The 10,738-nt window shown below is 40.8% G+C and overlaps 1 long non-coding RNA gene across 3 annotated transcripts; it reads left to right on the top strand.

Moving 5' to 3' along the window:
* The first annotated feature begins 2,412 nt into the window (after positions 1–2,412).
* On the top strand, positions 2,413–9,392 carry LOC123628773. Of its 3 annotated transcripts, none has more exons than XR_006731755.1 (4): positions 2,413–2,569; positions 4,170–4,226; positions 7,449–7,561; positions 8,712–9,392. It is a non-coding gene; the product is annotated as an uncharacterized LOC123628773 (long non-coding RNA). The 3 variants fall into 3 exon arrangements; XR_006731754.1 differs by having other exon boundaries at positions 4,170–4,220; XR_006731753.1 differs by lacking the exon at positions 4,170–4,226.
* Positions 9,393–10,738: the final 1,346 nt, after the last annotated feature.

A 10,738-nucleotide genomic window follows, 5' to 3' on the forward strand; every position in this document is an offset into this window, starting at 1 on the left:
TGATAGAGGTTGATTTTAAATATCCTGGGTGGACCAAGATCTAATTTTGGCTCAGGAAAACATAATTAAAAATAGAATCTGGTTAGTATCATTGATATCCAAAACTCAGTAAATCACATGTAAACTTTTTCTTTCTCAGTCTGCCAGAATATTTTGTAAAACTATTTTACTTATTTAATAATTTTAGGGTTGTTATAAAAGTAGAATATTTAGAATGTCAAAAAACTATGTAAAATATTTTATATAGTTAATATTTAAATGATCATAAAATATACACAAAGAACAAAAATAAATCATAGGTAAACACTGAATATTTTGGCATACTTTTAAATCTTTTTTCTAACTCTGTGAATGTAGATATATATATGATTTACTTTATTGAGATTGTACTCTCTATAGTTTTACATATGACATGTCTATAAAATTGTTTTTGTTTTTTTCTAAGGAAAAATGTAATAATTTCAAGCGCAAAAAATAAAGGTTAATTGGCAAAAGAAGAGGAGTAAGGGGGTAAAACCTGAGTAAATACGAAAACATACCAATAAAATAACAGTAAATAAACACTGTGTTGTTACTGGATGACAAATACCCATCATAAATTGTAGTTAAGTATGACTGTTTTCCTAGAAAAAGCAAAAGAATTGATTGGAACATATCTGAAAATAAAACAATGAGGGATATTAATACAAAATCTGAACAACTCAGGAGAAGAAAATGATAAAATTCTTTTGAGTGCACTATTAAATTTGAATGAATGGTGAAAACTGAAACTTAGCTGGAGGGAGGGGGGGGCGTGGTGGCTAGGGTAGAGAGGAAGACATCACCGTAACATCACCCAGGCCCTGGCCACATCATAGGTCAACCTCACAATTACAGCGCAGGGACCCTTTGGCGCACCACGCTTGCCATTATGTGCAGTAGCTCATCGGGAATGAAATAAGTGTGGTGAGAACCATGGGGTGAGCCAGGGGACAGTCGGAACACAGAGGAGGGCCCTATAATCCAGTGGGCCAAGAATGGCTCCTCATAGGGAGTGATGTGTGGGCTGTAGGACTATTATTATCCTCAGCAAGTGGGAGCTGAAGGAAAGAGATATCTCCAACCATTGTAAAACCTACATATACCACCACTGCAGTCAGAGAGCCCCAAGCAGGAGGTTCAAGTGGCCTGAGAGGAGTACACCATTTCCAAGTTGAAGGTCTTGAGCTGTGGTGGTGAGGTCTCAGCCTCTGCGGGATCTCTGTAGGGCTTTCAAAACTGTCAAATCCTGGCTCCCCAAATATCACCAGTGCATCTGGTGATATGCAAAGTCTCAGTAAGGGAGAACACCACCTTGCAAAGCTTTGGGGGTCCTTCGGGGAGGAAAGGAAAGGTCAGAATTTATTGAGAAATCAAAGTTTGGTTTAAAATGGTGGGTCTTTCAATGTGAGGACTTCATTGGGATTGGGTGAGGGTCATGATACCAACAATCTAGGATTGGTTGAAGCAGCAAGGGGAGGATTTTAAGGAGAGGCAATGAATTTTAGGGTGCAAACTGTGGATGCTTTCCATTGAAGAGTTGATAGGGCTTTGGGAAAGTTCCTGTGATGAAGAAACCATTTGCCTGCACAGTGGAGTCCTGGAAAAGGAATGCAAATGAAGATAGCCAAATAGCAAAGTCCTGTTTATGTAGATACTAAGATGTGGTTTATGTTTCTCACGTGTCCAGGCTGAGTGTGGGGATAGAAGGTTTCAGTTCTCATATACATACATTTTTGTGCACAATTCACCTTAGGCATGTGTTTATTTTATAGTGTTAAAAGCCTTTTATTTTCCTGAGTCCCAAGGAACAACAACACCTACTCTTAGGTGTTTGCTAAGCCCAGAGAAACAAATTAAACAGCTAGCTTTAGCCAGTCTGCTAAACCCTTCAGATGGATTATTTCATTTAATCCTTACAAACACCTTGTGCAGTAGGCCCTATTATTATTCCTATTTTATAAAGGAGACTGAGGGTCAGAGAGGTAACGGCTCACAATCTCACAGCTACAAAAACATGTTTTTAAGAACATCAACCAAAAAAACCCTTAAAGTTGTCTTATTCTGTTCCGTTTTTGCACTAGCGAGCTGGGATCCAGGTTCAAGGTAATTATCTGGCCATTCTGTCTTCGCAGGGGTCCAGGCTTCCACCCACTCCAGTTCGGGGTTGGGTGGTCTTCCTTCCCTCCTTGCCGCGGTGCCCGCCCGGGCGCCGGCCGCACAGCCATTTCCGCTTCAGAGACCCACGCTGCGCTGCTTGTCCGCCTGCACAGGGGCCCGCGGTGCCGGCTTTACCGCTTCCGGTCACCAGGGGGCGGAATGGTACCGTGGCGTATCCCGGTAGCGGCGGCGGCCACGTGACCAGCGTGTCACGCGTAGGGTTGTGGGGGACTGCCCAGGGAGCCCCGGACCGCAGCCAGGAGGGAGCGGCGAAGTGCGGCCGAGCCAGCTCGGACTGTTTTCCTTCCTCCACCGCTTGCTCCTTTTGCTGCGCGCGGACCGGACGGTAGGACTGCGGCGGTGAAAGGGACTGAAGTCCGAGCGCAGCCGCGTGAGTTTCCCGGGCGCCAGGAGGTCCCGGGAGCAGACACCGCACCCTGACATTGTGGCAATTTTCGCCCTTCCCGCAATGCGAAGGTGGAGGGACTTTGTCCCATACTTTGGAGAGGTGCCGTTACATCCCGTTCCACCTCCCCACCAGCCATGGAGAGACGTGCTTTCCCCCGGAGCACCCCAGGGGAGCAGGTCAAGAGGGTGGACTTTGTGTCTCTTGGCTGATCTGGCAGGACATCCCTGCCCAATAAGCCCAAGTTGCCTACCCTCCAAAAAACCCAAATCAATTATTCAATCACTTATTTTCACAGAAACGGTTGTGAACGGTTTCAAGAAATGAATGTTGGCCGGGCGCGGTGGCTCACGCCTGTAATCCTAGCACTCTGGGAGGCCGAGGCGGGTGGATCGCTTGAGGTCAGGAGTTCGAGACCAGCCTGAGCAAGAGCGAGACCCCGTCTCTACTAAAAAATAGAAATTATCTGGCCAACTAAAAATATATATAGAAAAAAAAATTAGCCAGGCATGGTGGTGCATGCCTGTAGTCCAGCTACTGGGGAGGCTGAGGCAGGAGGATCGCTTAAGCCCAGGAGTTTGAGGTTGCTGTGAGCTAGGCTGACGCCACGGCACTCACTCTAGCCCGGGCAACAGAGTGAGATCTGTCTCAAAAAAAAAAAAAAAAAAAAAAAAGAAAGAAATGAATGTTACCTGACTATAGTTTCTTGCTTGGACTAGGGGCTTTAGGCACATGCAGACTTGAACTGGCAGAGACCAGGAAGTATCCAGCCTATACACTGTACGCCTAAGACATCTTAAAATTTCCAGCCGACACATTGTACACCTAAGATATCTTAAAATTTCACGGAGATGCTGACTATGATGTTTCTGCAGCACAACCCCAAGCCCCAACCAACAAAAATGCCTCAGAACCGTCATTCACCACAATTCGTTTTTCTTTAATTTCACCACAATTCTTAATAGGAGTAGTCTATCTACTGGAAAAAGCTAATTTAGAAAGAAACTGAATAATGTAATTGAGGAATCTTTTCCCAGCCTTGTACGTTACATACCATCAAATTTACTCATTTTAAGTATACAATTTTTAAAATAAATTTATGGAGTCATACAGCTACCCATCCCTACAATACTGTTGTGGAACATTTCTACTAACTTCTCCACCCCCACTAAAATTCCCCTAAGGATGTTTGCTGTTGATCTCCCCTCTCACCTTTAACCTGAAGCAACCACATATCTGCTTTCTGTCTCTATATGGTTGCTTTTCCTGGATATTCTATATGAATGGACTCACACAATATGTGGTCTTTTGTGTCTGGCTTCTTTCACTTAGCATGATGTTTTCAAGGTTCATTCATTCCTTTTTCTGCCTGAATAATATTCCATTGTATAGATATATCAAATTTTGGTTTTCCAGTTATCAGTTGATAGGTATTTCAGCTTTTTCCAGTTTTTCATTATGAATAATTCTACTATGAACCCTCATGTACAAGTTTTTGTGTGGACATGTATTTTCAGTTCTCTTGGATATATACCTAGGAGTGGAATTGCTGGGTCATATAGTAACTGTATGTTAACTTTTTTAGGAACTTCTGGACTGTTTTCCAAAGCAGCTGCACCGTTTTCTATTTCCACTGGTAAATGTATGAGGATTCTAATTTCTCCACATATTCACCAATGCTTTTATGTGTCTTTTTGCTTGGTATCGCATCGTAATGTTAATTTGCCTAGATTGAGTGATTTGGGGTTGTATTTGGTTAGCTAGTTTCATTTCACTGAAATGAATGCCTTTTTTAATGTTATAAGAATTAGGAGCAGAAATGAATAATACATGGTCCTTCCTTGCAAGGAGCGCCTGGTTCCTTCAGGGAGACAGAGAAACAGATGATTACTGTGGAGTGTGTTAGATGCTCTGATGGAGTTGAGCGTGGGATGCTGTGGGAGCAGAGAAGAGGGACACTTAACCTGGCTTGAGGAGGGGATGGAGGAAGGTATTAAAGAAACCTTTTCTAGGGGGGTTCTTAATGTGCCTCTGGCTTCCTTTCATTTATTTTTATCAAAATTATACATGTATATACTGTAGTTTAAAAAAGCCAAATAGTTCTACAAGATTTCTTTTTTTTAAAAAAAAAAGGGGGGGGGGAATCTTTCGCTTCCATTCCCATTCCCTGTGCCCCCCAAAGCAACCACTTTCTATTATTTTAACTCTTTGGATATTTACCTCTATATCTTTACATAGCATATTTTTATTTGAGAGAGAAAAAAAGTAAGCCCTGACATAGGCCAAAAATTACCATCCTCGCACTGGTTTTTAAATCAGCCACCCCTAGTAAATATTCACAGGTGGTTAATTTTGAAAGGCACAGTCACAATGTAAACTACCCTCTGTCAATCTACATGAAAGAAGACAGGCATATGCAACAGTTTGGTGCTTGAGTGACTGAAATAATACAATATATGCATTTTTAAAATGTGGCTGAGGAGTTGTTTTCCTTATTGGTACTTTACTATCATAAATCTTCAATAAGCCAGCACCCAAATGCAACTGTCAATTAAGAGAAATGTTGTTTTTACTCAGACTTTATTAAAAAAAACCAAAATCACAAACAAGCAGCATGGTATAGTACAGGGATTGGCAAACTATGACCTGTGAGCTAAGAATGTTTTTTTCAGATGAACATTTATAACCAGTTTGATGATAGGGAACACTAACTTTCAACACAAATGGAGCAAAATGTTATTCTTCTATTCCATTATTTTCATTAGTAGACCTGTATTACAAAACATTGTAGTTAATTATTATTATAGTTTGAATTTAATTAATAAATTTGTAGAAATTTGTTTTCTTTCATTATATAAATACCTACATAATATCCCCAGTTTTGCTTCTTGGTCCATAAATGCTGAAATGCTAACTCTCTGGCCTTCACAGAAAAGTTTGCTGACTCCTAGTTTAATAGAATAAAAAGAGGAATGGAAAACAGTTGCCATGTCCTTGCGGTGTGATCTTGGGAAGTCACTTCACTTCTCTGGTCTTTATTTTTATTATCTATAAAATTGAGATAAAGGGTAATGGGTCGATTAAAGTCTAGGTTGAAGTTTTTGATTAATCAATTAATTATAAAAATATTTATTGAGTTACTATTATGCACCAAGAACTGTTAAAGGTATTGGGGATACAGCAGGAAACAAAATTCCTGTCCTGAAAAAGGATATTATTCTAAATGAAAAGAGACTTAAGATGCAATGTGTGGTCTGAGATTAGATCCTGATTTGATCAAACTAGTTTTATAGGACATTTCTTGGAGAATTAGGGAAATCTGAATATAGATGGGTATTAGATTAGATGAAAACTTATAGGCCAGGTGTGGTGGCTTAGGCCTGTAATCCCAGCACTCTGGGAGGTCAAGGCAGGAGGATTGCCTGAGGTCAGGAGTTTGAGACCAGCCTGAGCAAGAGCGAGACCCTGTCTCTACTAAAAATAGAAAGAAATTAGCCAGACAACTAAAAATAGAAAACATTAGTGGGGCATGCTGGTGCGTGCCTGTAGTCCCAGGTACTTGGGAGGCCAAGGCAGGAGGATCGCTTGAGCCCAGGAATTTGAGGTTGCTGTGAGCTAGGCTGACACCACAGCACTCTAGCCCGGGCAACAGAGTGAGACTCATTCTAAAAAAAAAGAACAAAAAAACTTATTAACATGTACTGGTGGAGGTTATTAACTGAAAAAAGCAGTTATAAAACATGTACAATATTATCTCATTTTGGTAAAAAATGCATATATGTATTATATATACTTAGAAAAAGATCTGCAAGAGGATATACTAAGCTGTTAACAGTGATGATTTCTGTGTGGTGGGAATATAATGTTTCTGTTTATTTTTCTTTTCTAATTTTCTACAATGAATATATAGTACTTTTGTAAGAATAAAAGATTATTTCTAATTTTAAAAATAGTCTATCTCTTCACGGAGCTTAAATGCTTGTAAGTATTCATGTTGTCAAATGTGTCACGTGTAAGAATGGAAGGTCCCCCCCACCACTGCAGGTAACAAAGGATCAAGACACGCTGTAAAATAGCTATAGAATGTAAACTGATGATGCTACTGGCGTGTCCCTTAGAGCCTCACTGGTAAGCAGAGCTTTCTTACACCCAATCTTTCAAATGGGATGGGATTTTGTAGGGTGGCCAGCAATTAAAAAGAAGGACCAGAGAGGCAAATGTTGGCAGTGTCCATTTAAACATTGCTCAGGAAAGAAGGGATACATACAACAGGAAAATGTGCCCAATCTGATCCCGGTGGTAAGAGTTTCCCTGTTGCATGGATGAACACATTGGGCTACCAAAGCCTGATGCAATTAAGCATTTGAATCATATAACAACTACTCTTGTTCTTTTTTTTTCTATTTTTTAGTAGACACAGGGTCTCACTCTTGCTCAGGGTGGTCTCGAACTCCTAACGTCAAGCAATCCTCTTGCCTCAGCCTCCCAGAGTGCTAGCTCCTCTTGTTCTCGTTCTAGGCCAGGGGTCAGCAAACTATGGCCTGTTGACCAAATCTGGCTCACCATCTGTTTTCATAAATAAAGTTTTATTAGGACACAGCCACACTTATTTGCTTACATATTGTCTACCACTGTTTTTGTCCTACAATGGTAGAGTTGAGTAGTTGTGACAGAGACTGTATATGACCCACAAAGCCACAAGTACTTACTCTCTGGCCCTTTAAAGAAAACGTTTGTGGACCCCTGTTCTAGATTCACCAGAACACTGCCTCAGTAGGTATGTCTGTGAGAAGAAAAGGCCCACTTATAATTTGTTATATTAACAAATTGATGTTCTGATTTATAAACCTCTTTCTTGCCTTAGCTTTATTAGCATGTGTCAGCATTCCTGATTTCAGATGACTCTAGATTGGATTTCTTACCCTGCAAAGCTGAGGTGAAGGCCAAGCCATGGAAATTCAGTGAAAATTTATCAAGGTAAATGCTACACTGTGAGCCCTATCACTAACTAGATAGTTGGAGTTCCATTCATCCAGCTAAGATCTGTTAATACTTATGCTTCAAATTTAGTTCAAGTGCCACCTCTTCCCAGAAACCTCCTCTGATGCCTTACCTTCTATCATAACACTTAACATGCTGCCCAGTAATCGTGCGTTCATTCTCTGTCTCTGCACTGGAGAGGGCAAGGACCATGTTCGCTTGTTCCTTGGTATATGTCCCCTGAGCCTAGCCTAATGCCTAGCATATAGTAATTTACTAGCTGTGTCTCCTTGGCCATGCCAATTCTCTGATCCTCAATTTTCTCCTCTGTAAAATGGAGATGATAATAATAATAGCTAATTTATAGGGTTTTGTGAGGAGCAAATGAGCGTGTATTAGCTATTCAGTAAATACTTGTGGAATAAGTGAATGAATTACATGTAGGAAGTTGTTTGGATTGCATTGAGCGTTGTGAAGGTCTGTATCAGCAGAGTGTAAAGTAATGTGGAATTGTTTTGTTTACACTGGTTAGACCATCAACACACTTACTCTACGTTGCCCACTCAGACTGGCATCATTGATTTATTCTGTCAACACTTACTAAGTGCCTACTCTGTGCCAGATACTATGCTAGACACTAGGCATACAGCAGAATTAACACAAGCTCTGCCCTCATGCAGATTACATTCTTCTGGGAAAGATGGGTCAATAAATAAGCTGATCCATAAGAATATATTACAGACTGTGGTAAGTGATAAAGGAAATAAATATTAAGAAAATAAGTAATAAGTGCCATAAGGTAACACATGCCACCGAATTTCAGAGGAAGTGAAATGAACTTGTAGCTGGTAAGGCAGAAAAGAAATCGTGGTGGGAGTACATTTGAGCTGGGCTTTAAAAGGATTCAGAAGGTTTAGCTCAAACCAGTGGGGACGTGTCAGGCCACTAGATTAATATTACTACATTAGAGACAGAAATGATTTCAGGAGTTTTGCAAGGTTTTGCAAGGAATATGTGAAAGTGTTAGTTCGCATATCAAAAGCTGCCTCGCCTCAGGAGGGCGTCTCAAAGGTCAGTGCAGCTGCTTTCCAAGGTGATGGTGCAGTCTCAAGCCTGTGGTTTTCACCTGTTTTGAACTGCAAAGCAGATTTGCATGGAGCCACGGGACTGGAGCTGATCAAAGAGAGTGCCCGAAGAGACAGACACCTGTGGCTACAAGCAATTAGCTCTCCTTTGTATGGGCCACTGGAAATGAAGAAAAACAACAAAAAAAAAGTATAAAAGCAATTAGCTCAAGGGACAGCTCTTGCTTGACTTCCGATGACTACCTGTCTCAATTCACAATAACTAGATAAACAAATATGAAGCCACTATGTATGTCTCTGTTTAACTTTTCTGCTAAAGTGATAGTTTTATCTTAGAAGTTTGTCCTAGAGAGGTTTTTGTAACCCTTTGTTCACATAGATAGAGTTAATTACGGGACCTATAGAAGCTTTTGGGGAGACTTTGAACCTAAAACGAACTACCAGTTATTATGTAAATCTGTTACCGCTGGCAACCGATCACTGTACCTATAAATACTGATGTGAAATTTCAGTCGTAGCCCTAAAATTCTCAGGAATATTTTGGGGTCCCCCAACACCTCCACTTTTTTCTAGTTTCATAAATCTATTCTTTGTAAAGTGTAAAAAAAAAAGGATAAATAGGCCAAATTAGAGTAATTGAGGAAGGCTGTTACATATCTGGTGACCAGGGATAGCTTCTTTTAAGAAGTGACATTTGAGATGAGACTGTAAGAATGAGCCAACCATGAGAAGAACTGGAGAAAGAATATTCTAGACAGGAAATAATAAGAACAGAGGCCCTTAAGTCAGAAAGGATCTGGCATGTTCAAGGATGGAAGAAGACAAGGTAGGCTAGAAGGGTACAGAGGTTGGACTCATTCTAAGAGCAGAGGGAAGCCATTTAATGATTTTAAGAAGGACAGTGACATGATCTGTCACTCTGTTTTTAAAAAATTGAATATTTTTAATTGAAAAAATCTGTGTGGTAGACAGAATAATTGCCCCCAAAGATGTCCATGTCCTAATCCCCTGGAACCTGTGAATATGTTACCTTATATGACAAAAGAACTTTGCATATGTGCTTAAGTTTAAGGATCTTGAGATGGGAAGAATATTCTGGATATCAAGGTGGGCCCAGCATAATCACAGAGGTCCTTATAAGAGGGAGGAGATGGGATGATGGAAGCAGTGTCATAACTAGAGAGAGGTTTGAGGATGCTATGCTGCCATCTGGAAGATGGAAGAAGGGGCCATGCATAAGCCACGGAATGTAAGCAGTTCCTAGAGGCTGGAAAAGACAAAGAAACATTCTCCCCTAGAGCCTCCAGGACGCAGCCCTGCTGACTGATGCCTTGACTTTAGCCCCGCGAGACCCATTTCAGACCTCTGACCTTCCGAACTGCAATATATTGCATCTGTGATGTCTGAAGCCTTTAACTTTGTGGTAATTTGTTACAGCAGCCATAGAAAATCAATACTCCCTGTGTGGAAAGATAAACCCAAAACCCAAAACTGATGAGATTAATCATTTATAGGGGTAGAAAAGATGGGGGAATGGGAATGCAGGAGAAGGAGTTGGAAAGTGACACTTTTTTGAATATATCTTTTTGCATATAGCTCTGTTTTTGAGAATTATGTTAATGTTTCACCTACTAAAAAAATTAATATGGAAAAAGGAGGACCCAAAATGGAATGCAAACTAAAAACAGAGAAGTTTACCTATTACAGACGAATAACAACCATGATGAATGGGTGGGAAACAATAACATAGGCATTGTGGACTGAGTTGTGCCCCGCCCCCCAGTTCGTATGTTGAAGTCCTAAGCCTCAGTATGACTATTTGGAGATAGGGCCTTTAAGGAGGTAATTAAGGTTAAATGGGGCAAAAAAAGGGTGGAGCCCTAATTTGATAGGACTGGTGTCCTTATAAGTAGAGAAAGAAGCACCATGAGTGCTTGCACAGAGAAAAGGCCATGTGAGGACACAGCAAGAAGACAGCTATCTGCAAGCCAAGTAGAGAGTCCTCACCGGAAACCAACCCTGCCAACACCTTGGTCTTGGACATCCTGCCTCCAGCACTGTGAGAAATAAATTCCTGTTATTTAAGCCA

Source organism: Lemur catta, chromosome X (assembly GCF_020740605.2).
Source record: "Lemur catta isolate mLemCat1 chromosome X, mLemCat1.pri, whole genome shotgun sequence".
In the NCBI taxonomy this organism is placed as follows: Eukaryota; Metazoa; Chordata; class Mammalia; order Primates; family Lemuridae; genus Lemur; species Lemur catta.